The 19,016-nt window shown below is 41.7% G+C and overlaps 1 pseudogene; it reads left to right on the top strand.

Moving 5' to 3' along the window:
• Window positions 1–3,611: 3,611 nt before the first annotated feature.
• Window positions 3,612–6,583, top strand: LOC138856098 (uncharacterized; annotated as a pseudogene).
• Window positions 6,584–19,016: the final 12,433 nt, after the last annotated feature.

Here is a 19,016-nt window from a genome sequence, read left to right as displayed (position 1 = left end):
CGAAGTTAGGCCAATTAAGGGTGGTAGGGCGGTTATCCGCGTTCCCTCTGTTTTGGAGTGGGGGAAAGTGGCGACTAGCGCAAAATTCGCGGAGGTGGGGTTGGACGTGACTGTCAACCGAAAGTTGGGTCCCCGGGTTGTTGTCCAGGGGTTCATACGGAGATCTCCCATGAAGAACTCATGGAAAAACTACTCCGGTTGAACTTTCAGGACTTTAGCCCGGCGTCCCAGAGATCTGACGGAAGGATGGTCAATCGTCCCTGGAAGGTACTCCCTCATGACAAAATGATGTCCGCCCTCTTGGAGGCAGATAGGTGCTACATCAAGTGGTTCTCCTTCCGAATGCCTTCGGATTGCTCCGTTTCTGGCTGTTTCCGATGTATGGGTTTCGATAACATATTGGCTGAGTGTAGACCCAAATCAGGTGTCCCTCGGAGGTGCGGTCAAGAAGGCCACAGAGCAGCCGGTTGCGTCAATTCACCCCTTTGTCACAACTGCGCATTTAAGGGTAGAACAGCTAGGTACCTGATGATGTCAGCTGAGTGCCCAATATACTACTTGCGAGTAGTAGCCCATTTAGCCTAGGGCTGGATGCGAATGCCTCGTTTTCGATGTGGTTTAGTAAGGCAAACCCCGGGATATCAAAGCCATAGTCGAGGCGAGACATTAAGTGATTGAGTGGGGGCAAAAAACTTCCACATTGTGAATGAGCCAAGTGAATGGTATACGTTTGATGGGCCTATCCACCCCCATGTGATATGAAAGTCCATTGCGGCGATGCCGTACTCTGGTATTGACTGGAACCAATTAGGGAAGACGAGTAAATTGCTCGGCCATATGAGCGGTGAAAGATAGGGTACTTAGGAAGTGTGAAAGTTGTATGGGTAGGAAAATCAAGTGGTGGACACGTGAGTTAACCCCGATGAGGAGGCCTGTCAGGCAGTTAAGGTGAAAGTTTCAACACGTTCGACTGTCCAATACTGACAGGCTGTCCCAATTTAGGTATGAATTTAGTTGTGCGATTAGGGAATATAACTAAATGTTGGTTAAAATTAAAGAACAGGAGTGGAGAAATTTTGTAGGGGAAAATAGAGACGACCCGTGGGGTCAGGCCTATAGGATCTGCCGAGGTCGTAAGAGGGAGGATATCACCTCTCTTCGCGTTGGCCACACTATGTTATCAACGTGGAGAGAGAATGCGGAGGCTTAATTAGGAGCGTTCTTTCACAAGAGTTACATGTCCCTCCATAAGATGGTGGGGAGTTGGGGTACGCCTTGGCCTGGTCAGGTCTAAACGGTCGCCAGGTTTTGATGGTTTGAAGAGCGATGTAAATACTGGGTTTACTTGATCGGAGAGTACCCGATGTACTTGGACATTAGTGATCTCGGGGGCATTCACTGATGGACGTTTAAATGTGATCTCCACTAGTCGAAATGCCGAACAGTTAGGGTTTTTTGCGCCTGAATTGTTAAGAAAGCGAAGGCGTTTAACTGGAAATTAGGGTTAGCTTCTTGTTTGAAAGGCGTGTGCGTGTTATGTGCGTATGGGGTTCAACCCCTGGTTTCAAGTCCAGAGCAGTATGGAAGCTCAACTAGTAGTAGCTTCGGCTACGAGGTCTGACCGGAGTTATTTCTGATACCACGGGGTGCAGGGGTCCTTGGAGTTCGCTCTACCCTGCTCATGCGGACTGGTTATGGTTGATACCCGACTGCGGGAAGAACTGACCTTCTGTCAGTTGAATGTGGATTTGCATTGCAACCAGGTGCTGGACCTAAAGTAATGCAGAAGTTTTAGATAGGCCTCGCCCCTTCCAAGGTGGTTAGTGTGTACATTCCACACTACCAATCTTTGAGCACCGTGGGGTAAGGCTGTTGTCAGCAGGCCAAGTTAAACACACCGGACGTTGCCCAATATATGGGCCAGGATTAGTGTCGCTGGTTGCTGTGTTGCATAAGTTGCATCCAGCCGGTAGATGCTTGATGTCGTCACTACATAGATAAGCTGGTTTTAGCCAGCACTTTGTAGTATTTTTCATATCGCTCAATGACTGAGAAAGGGCCGTCGTATGGTGATGAAAATGATTCTTCGACTTTTTCGTTTCGAATAAAAACGTTGAGTTTGCGAGGTTCTTTGAGATAAAGATTTTCTCTCGGTTAGCGTTAGAATTTGAAATGCTTTTCTTAACATTTTAACGAGTTCAAGTGCTTCAATACTTTTATTTGATGGTGTTAAAATTCACCCGGGAGTCGGACTGGCTCACCAAAAACTATTTCTGCTGGAGTGACTTGGACTTCTTTAAATGCAGCTCGTAGCCCCAAGAGAACTGCAGGGAGTGCATTTAAGCTGTCGGTGAAAGCGTTGGATTTAATTGTGGGTGATAACTCGTTGTTCGTTGATGCTTGAAACCGAGGAGATCAGCGAGTTTTCTGAAAAAGTCTGACTCGAATTGTCCTCCAAGGTCGGTTCGAAGTGGAACTCTAAAGTAGGATATCCAAGTTTGCATGAGTGCATGTGCTCTATTTCTTAAAATTTTATAGAATCTAGTCGTAACCCTTTTGCTCATTTTTCGTAAAATTACGAAAGCTAAGTTCGCTATAAAAACTGAACATGCTGTCGTCTTCATTTGTATCATGTAATGAATACTTAATAAATGCATTTGTGGATTAGTAGGGTGCGTTCGAGTTGGCAATAACGCCAGAAGGTTTGCAAATTTTTCAAGGCATCAAGTTCTGCGTGAAATTCTGGCCCCCTAAAGTCGTATCAAATAAATTACTTTTCCAGTATAGTGTAATATATAAAATATTTCATCTATCAATGCGTATTAAAAAAATGTGACAAAATTACGGGTGCGTTCGAGCTACGTAATGATTGTAGTAGTACATGGACGTATTATTTTCAATATCATTATTATTTTGGCACAAATTTATGCAACTTGTCTCCAGGCTCGTTGAATAAGCATTTTGTGGATTCCGTTATTTAACATAGTTGCTCAATTGCACCTTACATTTCTTCTTTTTGAATTTTCGTGACTTCAAGTCAAAATTTTGTATAATAATGCCATATTACTACTTTTGTAAAACAACATGATTTAATAGCAAAAAAAATTGCTGAAAATTCTCATTTTTTCGTGCCTCTGACTTTAGTCTAACTCTACCTCGGTTAGGTGCAATACATGCAATGGATGGAGCCATTTTAAGACCTGCTCAGGCCTTAATACCCATAGGGAGTGGACCACGAATTACGTGGCCCCATGCTGCCAGCGCAATACTGCGACACCAGCCTTATCGGCTGTGCAATCTGCACCATGTTCGCGCACTGCGCCTCCACTCCAGCTGAGTGGTCAAGATAGGACCTCTACGGCCCTAAGGAGCTCTAGGCAGCATCACTCCCAATCTGACCAAGCCCCTCCTCTACCTTCATCCCGCTCCAATCCCCGTGCGAGAACCACTCAGCAACTCCTGGTTTCTCGCACAGTCTGTCCCGTGTGTCAGTCTGTAATACGCCCGAACGTCACATAAGTCAAGTGCAATTCTTGCACTGGCTGGTGTCACTTTCTGTCGTGTTCCGGACTGCGCACCAACGGTGAGTGGAGTGCGTCATATGTTGCCCCATGCTGTGGGAGTCCGCCCCCGCAATTCCATCAAGTGGCGTCGCCAAACAACACCACAGTGCGACAACCGTCCATGCGGGTATTGCAGCTGCAACAACCACACCTACACGTACCTCCCTCACCCCCAGGATCACGACCGGAGACCCGCGACAAACCCGAATGCTACAATTTAACTCCAGAGCAAAATCAAGGAGATAGTTGCATATATGAGCCGGAAACGTGTATCGATAGCTGCGGTACAAGAAACCAAGCTAAACACCCGCTCAGATCTTCTGAGTTGTGCAGGTTTCAACGTTTTGCGTAAGGATCGCGAGCGAGATAATGGTGGAGGCCTAGCCTTCATACTGCACAACACCGTGCAATATCATTTAATCGATGGTGACATCGACCGCAGGGACACTACCTTTGTATGTCAGGGTATAGCTGTCCGGTCAGGCGATGTCAAGCTCGAAATATTTAACATATACATCCCCCAGTAACATATTCCCCAACAGGATATCACCCGAACATAGGTTCACTGCTTCGTGAAGAAAACCTTTTGGTGCTAGGCGACTTTAACGCGCACCGCGATCTTTGGCATTCATGCCTGTCAAACAATCGTAGGGGGATGAAGCTGGCGGAACAGATTGACGATTCGACATTCTGCACGATGAATGACGAAGCCTCCACCAGAATTATGGGCACCTGTAATAGCTCGCCCGATATTACCATCGCATTAGACCACCTGCTCATAAATTTCTCGATCGAGAAACCTCCTGACTTTATTTCTGTGGACAACCGCACTTTTGTTAACTTTAATAAAGCTAACTGGGTCGGCTTCACAGAATTTACTGAGAGTACCGTCAACGCACTACCCATTCCTACGGACGTCATCGTTGGCGAGCGTCAATTCCGCAAGGTGATCGTTGCTGCTACCGCTCGCTTCATACCGACTGGTAGAGTCGCGGAACTCCGCCCTAATTTCCCAGCCGAAGCAGCTGTATTAGCAAACGAGCGCGACACCTTACGCCATGCCGATCCCTGTGATCCCCGAATAAGGGATCTCAATTTGGAGAATCGGCAAATGGTAAACCAACATAAGCGGACAAAATGGGTGGAGCACCTGAAGTTCTGTAATCTATCCACCGGTGTGTGTAAGCTTTGGAATACTGTCAATGCCTTGTCTAATCCCTGGAGACATGACGACCGGGTTGAAAGTCAATTCGATGGCCATGCTTCCTCGAACCCGAAGAAGTGCGCGAGCTATTTTAGCCGGCAGTTTACACAGCACCTTCGACCGACAAGGCCAAACGATGTGTCACCTGGCGCAATATGCCAAAAGACTGCGCACCACTTACTTTCATCGAGTGTCATCAAAAAGGCGAAATCGTCTAAATCCATCGGCCCTGACGGAATAAGCATGCTGATGCTAAAACATCTAGGCCAAGGTCCTCAAATTGTTGATGTCCACTCTTCAAATACCCGATGTGTGGAAAGTCGGAAGAGTGGTCCCACTACTGAAACCTGGGAAACCCGCCAACAAAGGGGAGTCTTATCGCCCGATAACTCTCCTTTCCCCAGTAGTGAAGACACTTGAAGCCTTGTTACTCCCGACGTTCACTCACCACCTTAGCCTAGCAGAACATCAGCATGGCTTCCGGAAAGTGAACAGCATCACCACAGCACTTAGCGTCATAAACGCCCAGATAATTTATGGCCTAAACCAGAAGCCACCTTGCAAGAGGACGAGCCTCGTAGCGTTGGACTTGTCGAAAGCCTTCGACACAGTCAACCACACAACGCTACTCGAGGACATCGAAAAATCTACGCTCCCTTCAGGGCTGAAGCGGTCGACCATGAACTATCCGAGCGGTCGGCAATCATCCGTACTATTTCGAGGTCAAAACTCCAAATTGAGAAGAATTAAACAGGGGGTTCCGCAGGGTAGTGTCCTCTCCCCACTGCTGTTTAATTTCTATATTTCGAAACTCCCCCAGCCACCAGTGGGAATTTCACTCGTAAGCTGATGACTGCAAGATATTGACGTCGGGCAATAGAATCGATGGCATGTGCTCAAAAGTAAATAGCTACCTCTCCGATCTTTCTCTGCAAGGAGCCTAACACTTTCCCCCACTAAATCCACAGCGACCATCTTCACAAATTGGACGAAGGAGTACAGACTGGACCTGAACATTTCAGTCGATGGCACAAAACATCGCCCCGCGAAACCAGAGTGACCCTCGTGCAACTTCGTTCTGGATATTGTAGCAGGTTAAACTCCTACTTATCCAGAATAGACCCCGACATACCAAACATATGTCCTGCGTGCAATGAGGCCCCGCATGATACTAACCACCTCTTTGCATGCCCAAGAAACCCAACTCATCTTACACCCTTTTCCCTATGGTCCGACCCGTCGAAACAGCCCGTTTCTTGGGCCTCACGTTAGATGACCTCGGCGACAACCAAACTATCACTTACCATCCAAGCGGGGACTAGATAACGGTTACAACAACAACAGCCTGTAACAGAAATATATGAACAAGTTCCTTTCAGGTGATAATTAGTAAAATGCATCAGAAAATCGCATCAAAAAGCCTCTTGAACGTCAGCTGAGGCTCGGTGGGGGGGATTAGTGTGCAGCAAAAAATACTCACTCATTTCCTCTCGACTAAAATCAATTATCAAATTATAGTTAACCTAATATCTCAACAAAAAGTAAATAGTCAGCTGGCTACAAAAATATAAATTTTTCAACCAACCTGTATATATATAAATATATAAAGCTATCTATTTCATTTTATTACCCCAATCGCTGAAAGTCATTTCTCCCATCAAAAATTAAAAATTTGTTGGCTATTTTTTAATCAGAAGGAAAACTGAACTTGTTTATAATAGTTTATTTGCATAGTAGTTATCGCAATTCGCCTTTACACACATTTTACAAATATAAATATATTTTAAACTTATAAATTTAATTAAATACAACCATTGCAATCACAATCCCTTTTATCAATTTACTTAACTGGCAAATATGTTGTCAATAGATAAAAGTATTTATTTAAAATTTTTCATTTCACTAAGATGTTTTCACTATTAACTAATAAATTAATTCTATTTCACGAATTAACAAAAGTGCTTACGTTTGTGTTTACAATTTACATGCTTTTCTATTCTTCTTCATCTTAACTCAAAAGAATTACGTCACAGCATGGCGGTTGGCGTGATTTTGTATTCTATCATTCTTGTAGTACTTGTATATCCAATATACGTGAAATTAATTTAGCTAAGATATCCAACATATTGACCAATATTCATTTGTTGTGATTTCATAGTGAGTTTTTTCGGTATTCTCTTTTGTGCGGAATTTGCACAGATAAAGAGATGCCCAACTCATCTCTCGCTGGAAATAAGAGCGCAATTGCTAAACGTCAAAACCTCCTGAACTCAGGCAACCGTCAAAGTTCAGGAGGTCTGACGTTTAGGAATTGCAAAAATTAGACGGCCAGATTGGAATCCTATAGAAAAATATGTGAACAGAGAACTGCTGTTGAAGATCACTAGCAAAAATTGGAAAACAATGAAAGTGAAAGAAGACGCGAAATTGAAATGTGTGTGATGAAATCTTTTGTGTTGCCATGCTTAGTAGTATTAATTTTCAATTGAAAATTATAAAAACCATTTATTAATTGAGAGCTAATACATTTATTTTTTTTGATTAAGTATTGAAAGTTCAAAAATTAATTAATTTTATATATTACAAAATCACAAAAAAGGGTTCAAATAGTTTCTGCATATGTTTAAAGGATACATGTATAATATTTAATCTTTATAATTGTTGGGTATTTTAATTTAAATTCCCAAAAATTATTATTTTATCCGATCCGGCTACAATGGGAAATGTTATAAAAACGCTAATTTTGAGGCCCTCTCACTGAAAAGAGTTGGACATCCCATTATCCCTGGTATTTGTTTACGTGAGTGAGTTGGCACCGTTATTGTCTGGTGCGTGTTTATAGCGGTAGTGCGTTTTGTTGGTGCGATCGGCGTAAAGCAATGTTGTTCCTCGGCTTAGTGACCGCGTGTGCGGTACAAATTTTTGCGCGTTTTGTGAATTTTTTTTGCATATTTTTGGACGTGTTTGCGCGTGGGTAGCGGTAGGTACACATAGTGAATTTGTAGTATACTGTACCTTTGGGTCCTTACGCAACGTGGTTATTCACGTTGTTCTTGTTGGACTCCTCGCACGGTCCCAGTGTTTTACTGCGTTGTTGGCATGTTTTGCTGGCGGAAAGGTCCCCGCTACGGCGGAAGAGCAGCTGTTCACCCCGTATGATTGATGTTGGCGCAAAGAAAACGGGCACTAACAAGACGAGTGCGAACAAGGGTGGCGTGGGCAACCGAAAAGCTCCTAAGGGGGTATCGTTGTCGGGGGTGGTGTGGTTAGCCATGTTGCGGCCGTAAAACGAATTACGAGTGCACTAAGTAATTAAGTTTTCGGGGCCGATAATTTTGCGATAGGGGCCGCGAAAGGGCTGATCAGCTTGCTTATAAATATGAAGCACTCCTAATGACGGTAGCTACCGAGAATGGCCATCTTGAGACCTTGTCGGTTGTGGTCAGGAGTAAGCGACCAACAACTTCCTTTAAGGAAGTCATCAAAAAAGTTGTAAAAGAGTTGGGTCCTTGTCTGGAGGTAAGGATCCACGAAGTTAGGCCAATTAAGGGTGGTAGGGCGGTTATCCGCGTTCCCTCTGTTTTGGAGTGGGGGAAAGTGGCGACTAGCGCAAAATTCGCGGAGGTGGGGTTGGACGTGACTGTCAACCGAAAGTTGGGTCCCCGGGTTGTTGTCCAGGGGTTCATACGGAGATCTCCCATGAAGAACTCATGGAAAAACTACTCCGGTTGAACTTTCAGGACTTTAGCCCGGCGTCCCAGAGATCTGACGGAAGGATGGTCAATCGTCCCTGGAAGGTACTCCCTCATGACAAAATGATGTCCGCCCTCTTGGAGGCAGATAGGTGCTACATCAAGTGGTTCTCCTTCCGAATGCCTTCGGATTGCTCCGTTTCTGGCTGTTTCCGATGTATGGGTTTCGATAACATATTGGCTGAGTGTAGACCCAAATCAGGTGTCCCTCGGAGGTGCGGTCAAGAAGGCCACAGAGCAGCCGGTTGCGTCAATTCACCCCTTTGTCACAACTGCGCATTTAAGGGTAGAACAGCTAGGTACCTGATGATGTCAGCTGAGTGCCCAATATACTACTTGCGAGTAGTAGCCCATTTAGCCTAGGGCTGGATGCGAATGCCTCGTTTTCGATGTGGTTTAGTAAGGCAAACCCCGGGATATCAAAGCCATAGTCGAGGCGAGACATTAAGTGATTGAGTGGGGGCAAAAAACTTCCACATTGTGAATGAGCCAAGTGAATGGTATACGTTTGATGGGCCTATCCACCCCCATGTGATATGAAAGTCCATTGCGGCGATGCCGTACTCTGGTATTGACTGGAACCAATTAGGGAAGACGAGTAAATTGCTCGGCCATATGAGCGGTGAAAGATAGGGTACTTAGGAAGTGTGAAAGTTGTATGGGTTCGACTGTCCAATACTGACAGGCTGTCCCAATTTAGGTATGAATTTAGTTGTGCGATTAGGGAATATAACTAAATGTTGGTTAAAATTAAAGAACAGGAGTGGAGAAATTTTGTAGGGGAAAATAGAGACGACCCGTGGGGTCAGGCCTATAGGATCTGCCGAGGTCGTAAGAGGGAGGATATCACCTCTCTTCGCGTTGGCCACACTATGTTATCAACGTGGAGAGAGAATGCGGAGGCTTAATTAGGAGCGTTCTTTCACAAGAGTTACATGTCCCTCCATAAGATGGTGGGGAGTTGGGGTACGCCTTGGCCTGGTCAGGTCTAAACGGTCGCCAGGTTTTGATGGTTTGAAGAGCGATGTAAATACTGGGTTTACTTGATCGGAGAGTACCCGATGTACTTGGACATTAGTGATCTCGGGGGCATTCACTGATGGACGTTTAAATGTGATCTCCACTAGTCGAAATGCCGAACAGTTAGGGTTTTTTGCGCCTGAATTGTTAAGAAAGCGAAGGCGTTTAACTGGAAATTAGGGTTAGCTTCTTGTTTGAAAGGCGTGTGCGTGTTATGTGCGTATGGGGTTCAACCCCTGGTTTCAAGTCCAGAGCAGTATGGAAGCTCAACTAGTAGTAGCTTCGGCTACGAGGTCTGACCGGAGTTATTTCTGATACCACGGGGTGCAGGGGTCCTTGGAGTTCGCTCTACCCTGCTCATGCGGACTGGTTATGGTTGATACCCGACTGCGGGAAGAACTGACCTTTTGTCAGTTGAATGTGGATTTGCATTGCAACCAGGTGCTGGACCTAAAGTAATGCAGAAGTTTTAGATAGGCCTCGACCCCTTCCAAGGTGGTAAGTGTGTACATTCCACACTACCAATCTTTGAGCACCGTGGGGTAAGGCTGTTGTCAGCAGGCCAAGTTAAACACACCGGACGTTGCCCAATATATGGGCCAGGATTAGTGTCGCTGGTTGCTGTGTTGCATAAGTTGCATCCAGCCGGTAGATGCTTGATGTCGTCACTACATAGATAAGCTGGTTTTAGCCAGCACTTTGTAGTATTTTTCATATCGCTCAATGACTGAGAAGGGGCCGTCGTATGGTGATGAAAATGATTCTTCGACTTTTTTGTTTCGAATAAAAACGTTGAGTTTGCGAGGTTCTTTGAGATAAAGATTTTCTCTCGGTTAGCGTTAGAATTTGAAATGCTTTTCTTAACATTTTAACGAGTTCAAGTGCTTCAATACTTTTATTTGATGGTGTTAAAATTCACCCGGGAGTCGGACTGGCTCACCAAAAACTATTTCTGCTGGAGTGACTTGGACTTCTTTAAATGCAGCTCGTAGCCCCAAGAGAACTGCAGGGAGTGCATTTAAGCTGTCGGTGAAAGCGTTGGATAAGTCCGTTTAATTGTGGGTGATAACTCGTTGTTCGTTGATGCTTGAAACCGAGGAGATCAGCGAGTTTTCTGAAAAAGTCTGACTCGAATTGTCCTCCAAGGTCGGTTCGAAGTGGAACTCTAAAGTAGGATATCCAAGTTTGCATGAGTGCATGTGCTACTCTGCCGTCAATAAGTGGTGCGGCTTCTGAATAGCGTGCGAATCGGTCAGTTATTGTAAGACATTTGGTGTGTCCTTTTGAAAGCGAGAGTGTCACCAAGTCTATATTAATGTGTTCAAGTCGACGCAAAGGTGGTTGGATGGGCGAAATCGTGTGCCGTGAAATTTTATTGCGTTGACATTCAATGCATGCTTTGGTCCATGTAATGTAATCCTTGTTGATTGATGGCCAAACGTATCTTTTTGTGATGAGGTGTCTTGTAGCTCGACGACCTGGGTGTGCGACTGAATGAAGAGTCTCGAAGATTCGCCGTATTAGTTGTTGTGGAACGAACGGACGTGCTGTACCTGTGGATATGTCGAGGTATATAGAAATGTCCGTGGTATTACTATTGATTTTGTGTAGCTGTAATGGTGTGTTAGAGTTGCGGAGTAGTTGTTGAAGTTCTGCATATTTGCTTTGAGCACACGCAAGTTCTTCGGATGTAACTGATGTGTGAATGGCATTGACTCGAGATAAGGCGTCTGCAACGATATTGTTTGAACCGGATATATGCCGTATGTCGGTGGCAAACTGACCGATACAATCGAGTCGTCGAAATTGCCATGGTGAAGTACGTTCTGGCTTCTGTTTGAATGCGTGCATTAAAGGTTTGTGATCTGTGTAGATTGCGATATGCCGTCCTTCAAAAATGTGTCGAAAATTTTAAACTGATTCGTAAATTGCATTTAGTTCACGATCGTAGGTTGATCGTTTTTGAACAGATAGTTCAAGTTTACGACTAAAGAAAGCAAGTGGTAGCCAATGTTGGCCAATGCGTTGCTGAAAAGCGGCACCAATTCCGAATTCAGATGCGTCTAAAAATATGGCCCACTCGGCGTTGTTGTTCGGGTGTGTCAAGAGCGTTGCGTTAGCGAGAGCTTTCTTGCAGTTTATATATGCGTTTTTAAGCGATGTGGTCCAATTTATTGAAGCTTTTCCATTGACTTTAGGGCCTTCGAGTAGCTTGTTAAGTGGCGCGAGTAAGTTTGCTGCGTGCTTAATAAATTTGCGGTAGAAATTGATTGTACCAATGAAGCTGCGTAGCTTAGTCATTGTTGAAGGACGAGGGTAGTCGATGATAACTTTGACTCGTTTCGCAAGTGGTTTTTTTCCATGGGCGGAAATGGTATGCCCTAGAAACTCGATTTATTTGAGACCTAGACATGTTTTTGTTATGTTGATGACTAAGCCATAGTGCTGACGGCGCTGAAAGGCGATACACAAATGTGCTTTGTGCTCGGTTTCATTGGCGGATGCGACCAGCAGATCATCGATGTATGCGATAACGAAAGTAGATCTCTAGTTACCTCATCGATGAAGCGTTGAAAGGTCTGATCTGCGTTTCGGAGTCCGAAGGTCATAAATGGGAACTCGAAGAGACCAAACGGTGTGATTATAGCCGTTTTGCGGACGTATTCATCAGCTACAGGAATTTGGTTGAAAGCACGAATTAGATCGATGGTTGAATAGTATGATGTAATGTGTAAATTTGCGGTGAAGTCATCTAAGCATCGAACTGGGTACCGATCTGGTATGGTAAGTTCGTTGAGGCGACGGTCATCGCCGCATGGGCGCCATTCGACACTCTTTTTGGGCGCGAGATGAAGAGGTGATGACCATGGGCTGTCTGATGGTCTTGCAATACCCAGGTTGATCGTCTTTTGAAACTCAGCCTTCGCGATTTTTCGTCGTTCGGGAGCTAATCGCCGAGCACGACTGCTGACTGGAACGCCAGGAGTTGTCTTTATGTGATGCTGCGTTGTGTGCGAAATTTGTTTGGGTTCTCCATCGGGACGTGTAATCTTAGGGTATTTGGTAAGCAATTATAAAAACCCAGATGATTGATTCGGCTTTTGGAATTTGATCAACTGAATAGTCACGCTTCTGGTTGTGCCTGAGGTGAATAGTCAAGTGGTTTCGTCGATTAGTCGTTGATTTTTGAGATCGACTATGTTGACGTAATGTGAGAGTAAATCGGCACCAATGATTGGATTGCAGACATCTGACAGTATGAAACGCCATAATAGCGTTCTGCTAAGGCCGATGCTTAAAACGATTGTTACGACACCGTAAGTATTAACGGGTGTTCCGTTAACTGCGATGAGTTGGTAGCCGGTCGCCATCGTCGTATTTGTTGCTCGTCTGTGAGGGTAAACTGTAACTTCGGAACCTGTGTCCACTAGAAACTGCGTGTGTAAGTGGCGATCCGTGATGAAGAGGCGGTACGACGGTGGAAAAGAGGCGCTTTCCGCCACTAACGTCTCCTTGGCTCGTTTCCCGCTTGTTTGCAACCAGGTGTGCAGGTGGAAGATGTGTTGCCCTTGAGAAGGTCTGAGAACGTCGTGTAAACGATCCGCGGCTTCGCTTAATGGTTGTAGCTCGGCCGTGCATGCAACCAAATATGCTCGCATTTGGTATTGTCGTAGGCCTGGAATTGTTTCCCAGGAATATGGAAGTTCTCAGTAGGTGTGGTGTGTCATCGTCGGCAGGCATTTCGGATAATATTTAATTAAAAAATATAGAAAATACGAAATAATAGTTACGAAATTTTTGCACTGATAATGCAAAACGCTCCCAGATGATGGTTAGATGGTGTGACTTCAGCCTGCTGTCATCTTTAGTAGAGTGGCCGTTATTGGTAATGGGGTGCTTGCTATAAATTCCACCGTTGATCCAAGGTGACCGCTAAAGTCCACGTCGGGGTCACCAATTGTGGTATATTGGTTTATTAATACACGTCTGGGCGACGTGATAGCCAAAATCCAACCGACATGCTAACGGTGATCAGCTCTTAATGTGTATTGCATTAATATGATATCTTAATTAATGTATGTTAGAGTGATAGCAGTAGTGTAACTCTAGGATAACAATGTAAAGTAGAATGTAGGACAACTTAACCTTTAGTTGTACTAATATAAATGAACTTAATATTAACCTGTGAAGGCATGAATTAAATAAGTTTAAATATATGTTTAATGTGGGTGTCACCACATATATACGTCATAAAGCCAAGCGAATGTTTAAAAATCGTATATTAGGTATAAGGGCGATAGGGGTATTGACGCGACTTTATCTGTGTTTGACATTACCACACAACAAAAAAGTATGTTCTTTGAGTTTTATTAAAGTACCTCACATACCATCACCAATATAAGTAGTTAAGTCAACGGAATGTTTATAAGTCCTGATATTAGTTATATGGGGGGCACGTTTTTGCCTGACTTTGTCCTTTTTTAACACAAAGATACACTGTTATTAGAAAATCACGATTTCTCAATTTTATTAAGATAACTCACATATTGGCCCATATATGCGGGTTAAATTCAACACGAAGTTCGAAAATCTTTACATTAGGTGTATGGAAGCTAAGGGAAGTATTCCCGATTTTGGACCCATATTCGCACTGTAACATTGAAAAGTCACGATAATGCTACCTACCGAATTTGGTTAAAATTAGTCAGTAGGTCCCAAGATATATAAATTTTGACACCGGCTGCTACATATAAAGCCCTTTTGTAGCATACTGTATGTAAAATTTAATGTCTCTGTCATTTATTTATTGATTAATCGCACTTTTAGCATATTAAAACAGAACCGTTATATGTGGAGGCTACGCTGTTTTCACACTGTTGTAAGAAGTGTTGGAAGGATTTGCCCTGTGCAAATGTGGATGATATAGCTTGAATGGCTTGGGAGATACATTAAATCAATACATATATATATATATATATTAAACCAATTAAAGGGCAGGGATGCGCCCACTTTTTGATTATTTCCAAACCACATTTACCACTCCCTAATACGATTATATGTACTAAATTACAGTTTTTGCATATTGTAGGCATATCACTGGTTCTATTACGCGCATCTACATCAATTTTAACTCAAGATATAGCTTGCACGGATGGACAGACAGACAGTTATTTATACATATAAGTTAGATTAGTTTTATACGATACAAACAACCGTTAGGTGAACAAAACTATTATACTCTGTAGCAACATGTTCCAAGAGTATAAAAATGTCAACCTGATTGATTAATTTTGTATTTAATATAATATATTAGAGAACGCACACCTCTTTATTTTATGTAAACTGAAGTTGTTCAAATTGAATAGTATTCACACCCATAAGAAATTAAAATGAACGTATCACCAAATGTATAGCCAAATTTATGAACGATATTAAAACTTTTAATTAAGCATTATCTCTCCTAAGCTTAAACATTTATTTATCTATTTATTTATATATTCCGGAGGCCAATGCAGGTATCCGGATTGAACGAGATTGTATTGGTCTTCATCAAATGTACATAGCGCGCCGGGTCGATGTCGTGTCGAATGAGGTGATGAAGCGGCGCAGTATAGCTATTTTGCCGAATGAAATCTGCATATCTGCTGCGAAGACCATCCTTTTTGTTTGCTGAGGGGGTGTATAGGCGCGATACTGTGGTGTATTGTATTGTCCTGTGTGGTGATGTTGTAGTAAGTTACACCGGGTGAAGCGGTGTACTTCGCGGGAAGAGTTTATACTAATCTAAACACTGATGTTCTTTGTGGACTATAGAAGGTGGAATGATGTAACGAAGAAAAACCCCTATAATCGATAACATTCTGGACTCGTTCTATAGGTAATGAAAAAAAGAGAAGTAGCAGTCCTTCGTGGTTTGAACCCATTTGCAGGAATCTCCTTAGATGTAGATGAAAAATAGGTTAGGGGAAATTCTAAACAGGGCCGATTGCATTCTTCAGTGGCAAGCGGACAATGGCCATGAAAGCATCCTTTGTTCACTATTGTGAAAGCTTTTCATTAGAAAATCGACTAAATCTACGCAAAGCAAATGTTAACCATCACTTCCTTCCAACTCTGAAGAAACGGTTATGTATCGCGCCAATGTTACCATATCTGGCTTCAGACTCAACGTTTATGTTGGATACGGAAGCTAGTGGGTGTGTCACACCCGGGCATGAGAGAGTGGCCTCGTATTATAGCCAGAGACAAATTATTGCGTAACTCGAAGAGAATTACTGAAGTTGATCAAACATTTTCATAGGTACATTTATAGTCAGCGATTTTGAGTAAGGACAGATCATACACCATTGAAATGGCTTCTACAATTGACGAACCCAGAAAGGCAGTTGGCAAGGTAGATCAAGTGACTTCAAAGTGACGATTTCGACATAAAGCATCGCTAAAATAATAGTCGTGAAAATGCGGATACGATATTCCGCCGTCGCTGTAATTTGGAATAGAGGCATTGGTCAAAAGCTGAGGCCAAAGAAGAACAGATAAAAGTTGGTGTCTGGCTGCTTGCTTTGAGTTTGAGAAAGCGAAGATGGGAAAAGCTCCCGCGCTTCTTATGATTGTTCCGAAAGTACAATAACAATTCCCGAAGTTCTTAAAGAGCTGCACAACGGTGCAAAAGGAAGGCACATGGGCACAGGGCGAAAACCCTGGAGAAATTAATGCAAAGGTTTTATTGGGTTGGTTGACAATAAGTTATTGAGTGGATTGCCAATTGTGCTGAGTACATTGCAGCTAAATGGCCAAGGTCCAGGAATCAAGAACAGATGAAGCAGTACAATTCAGGAACGCCATATGAGCGAACTTTTATAGATGTAGCTGGTCCATTTCTCAAGAGTAAATTAGGGCTCGTGGACTCTTTCAACAAAGGGCCAGAAGTATACTCAATTCCTAATCAAGAGGCTAAAATAGTAACGGACGTATTGATCCACAATTGGGGAACGAGATGTAGTGTTCCATTGAAATTACATTCTAATCAAGGAAAAAATTTAGAATCGGCTCTAATTCAGAATGTGACAGAATATGCGTATGCGAAAAACACGTACAGCACAGGTACATCTGCAGTCAGCATAGCATTCAATCGGACTTTAGGAGAACATTTAATGAAAGTGGTAGGGAAGTATCAAAAATATTAGGATACCCATATATGTATATGCAAAGAATGGCTTATCGGTGTGCTGTGCATGACACAACGGGACAGACTGTGTAGTAAGGTAGTAGTAGTTATGTTTTTGAAACTTTAAAAATTTATCGGTATTTTAGTGTATTCAAAGGAACCTGTCTTGTAATTAATATTCCACGATGAACATCGCTTAAATTTTTTTTTCAGTTTATATACCGTCGTTATAAAAATATTTTATTAGAAGGGCAAGAGTAATTTTTAGTAATGACCTTCGTTTATCGATTGATTTGAAGTTGGAAATTGGAGCTAATAGATGAAGCAACGCTAAGGAAAGCAATAATATACAAGACAACAAGATACGCACCAATTATGAGCGGCAAAATAAAAAAAAACGACAATGCAACTGAACTCTGAGGGATATAGTGAAAGAGATTGGGTGTTGTTTTATCATTGTATAAATCTACAAGTAACCAATCTATCTCCATCTAGGATTTTCACTAATACATACGCAAAAAAGGCCCACTTGGTACGAATGACTCAAATCTGCTATAGTGTGTTGCCGTTTATGTTTTAAAATTTATAACTTTAAGAATGTTTTTATTACATATTCAAATAGTTTTCGGTTATTAAGATACCTAAATATTAAATTTACATTTAATAAGTATATCGCTCAGGGGGATTTAGAATATTTTGTAAATATTGTTTATTAATTGGTACATTGTTTTGCTTATTATTATTGTTGTTCCTGAATTGCTCCTCATTTTTTATTCTATAATTTTTGTTTTTGTTAAAATTAATACCTTGAAGATGAAACTGAATCTCGTTTTCTTTTTTCAATGGAAAAAGAATATAACGACTGCAGTCTTCAGACTTTAGAAACTTCCTCGAAATATTAGAGGAAATTTTTTGCAACAATTTTGATTCTTGCTGTCATTTACAAGGGTTTTCCAAATTTATATTTGAAAAAATGCAACACATAGAGCGGTTTTATTGCTGTTAGAATTCTCAGCCAGACGTTCTTATATCCCTTTTTATTAGAATAATAATTTATTTTATTCTATTAAAATTTTTAATAAACAGACAAGCACACCTGCTTTCAAGCATGTAAGATTTCTATGTGTTGCACACATGTAAAATTTGTCTGAAGTCCTTTGAAAAAAAATCTTCATTTGTTGTCCTGATTACAACGTGATAGAAATTTTCACATTTTGAAGTGCTCAATTAATTATTAAGATAGGAGTGCAAATATATTCTTGTTATTAGGCACATTTCGCACTTTTTATTGATAGGTCCTACCCCACCCCACCATACATCATTTTGAATTTTCTCAGGGTTTTTATTAGATCTTCACTGTTGGCAATGCATGCACATAAAATGTATTTATATAAATATTATTGTAAAATTAATTTTTTGAATGTCTTTGTTTTTTATTTATTTATTTTTATTAATTTTGTTATTTAGTTTTAAAGTATATGGGTGAAAATAGGCCTCCTGGGGAACCGAATACCCAAAAAATCGGTAACGCGCCTAGTTGCATACCTCATGGTGGTGTGGAAAATGCAATATAGATATAAGGAAATGTACAAAAATCTAACGAAATAAAACATATTATTTGGCACAGAAAAAATCATGTTTTTATTAGAACAAAGTATATATTTATATTATCAGGTTAGATTTTTAAATTGTTTCAATGAATGCAAATAGAGGTGTTGCAAATGAAGAAATTGCACATGATTCTAACTTTTGTTGGTGTTGAGCACTATAATACTGACCACATATTAGCTTTCGAAACAATTAGATGCACACTAAAACATTTACTCTGATAAAAGCAATTTGATCGTAGGAGTATGGTAATTTACATATAAACAATTTTGTATCATTTAAAACGTAATTTTTGTTTCACTTTCCAAATCGTTATCATACATAAATCAGTTTCTAAATTAAAATCACTCAATCGAATTTAAGTACGCAATGTAAAGCATCAGGGCGTCTATTAATGAAATTATATACAATGTAAATTTCATCCCAAAGACACCGAAACTTTTTATAAAATCCTTCCAAAACGATATAAATATCATGCACATTGTGGGCGGGTTAAAAAAGGTTTATTATTTTCTACAGGTTTCCTCTGGAAAAAAATAATGTTAGTTATTATTTATTATTCTTTATATGCACTAATACACACCTGCTTATTGATAAAAATTCTTGTGTGCACAGTTTTATCAGGAGCATTACTTAATATATTTAATATTCGTTATTTTACGAAGATTGTTTTGCAAATTTATAAACCTTGCCCTCAGTTT

The sequence above is a fragment of the Bactrocera oleae genome, chromosome 3, assembly GCF_042242935.1.
Source record: "Bactrocera oleae isolate idBacOlea1 chromosome 3, idBacOlea1, whole genome shotgun sequence".
Lineage (NCBI taxonomy): Eukaryota > Metazoa > Arthropoda > Insecta > Diptera > Tephritidae > Bactrocera > Bactrocera oleae.
This window is presented reverse-complemented; position numbering and strand designations above follow the sequence as displayed.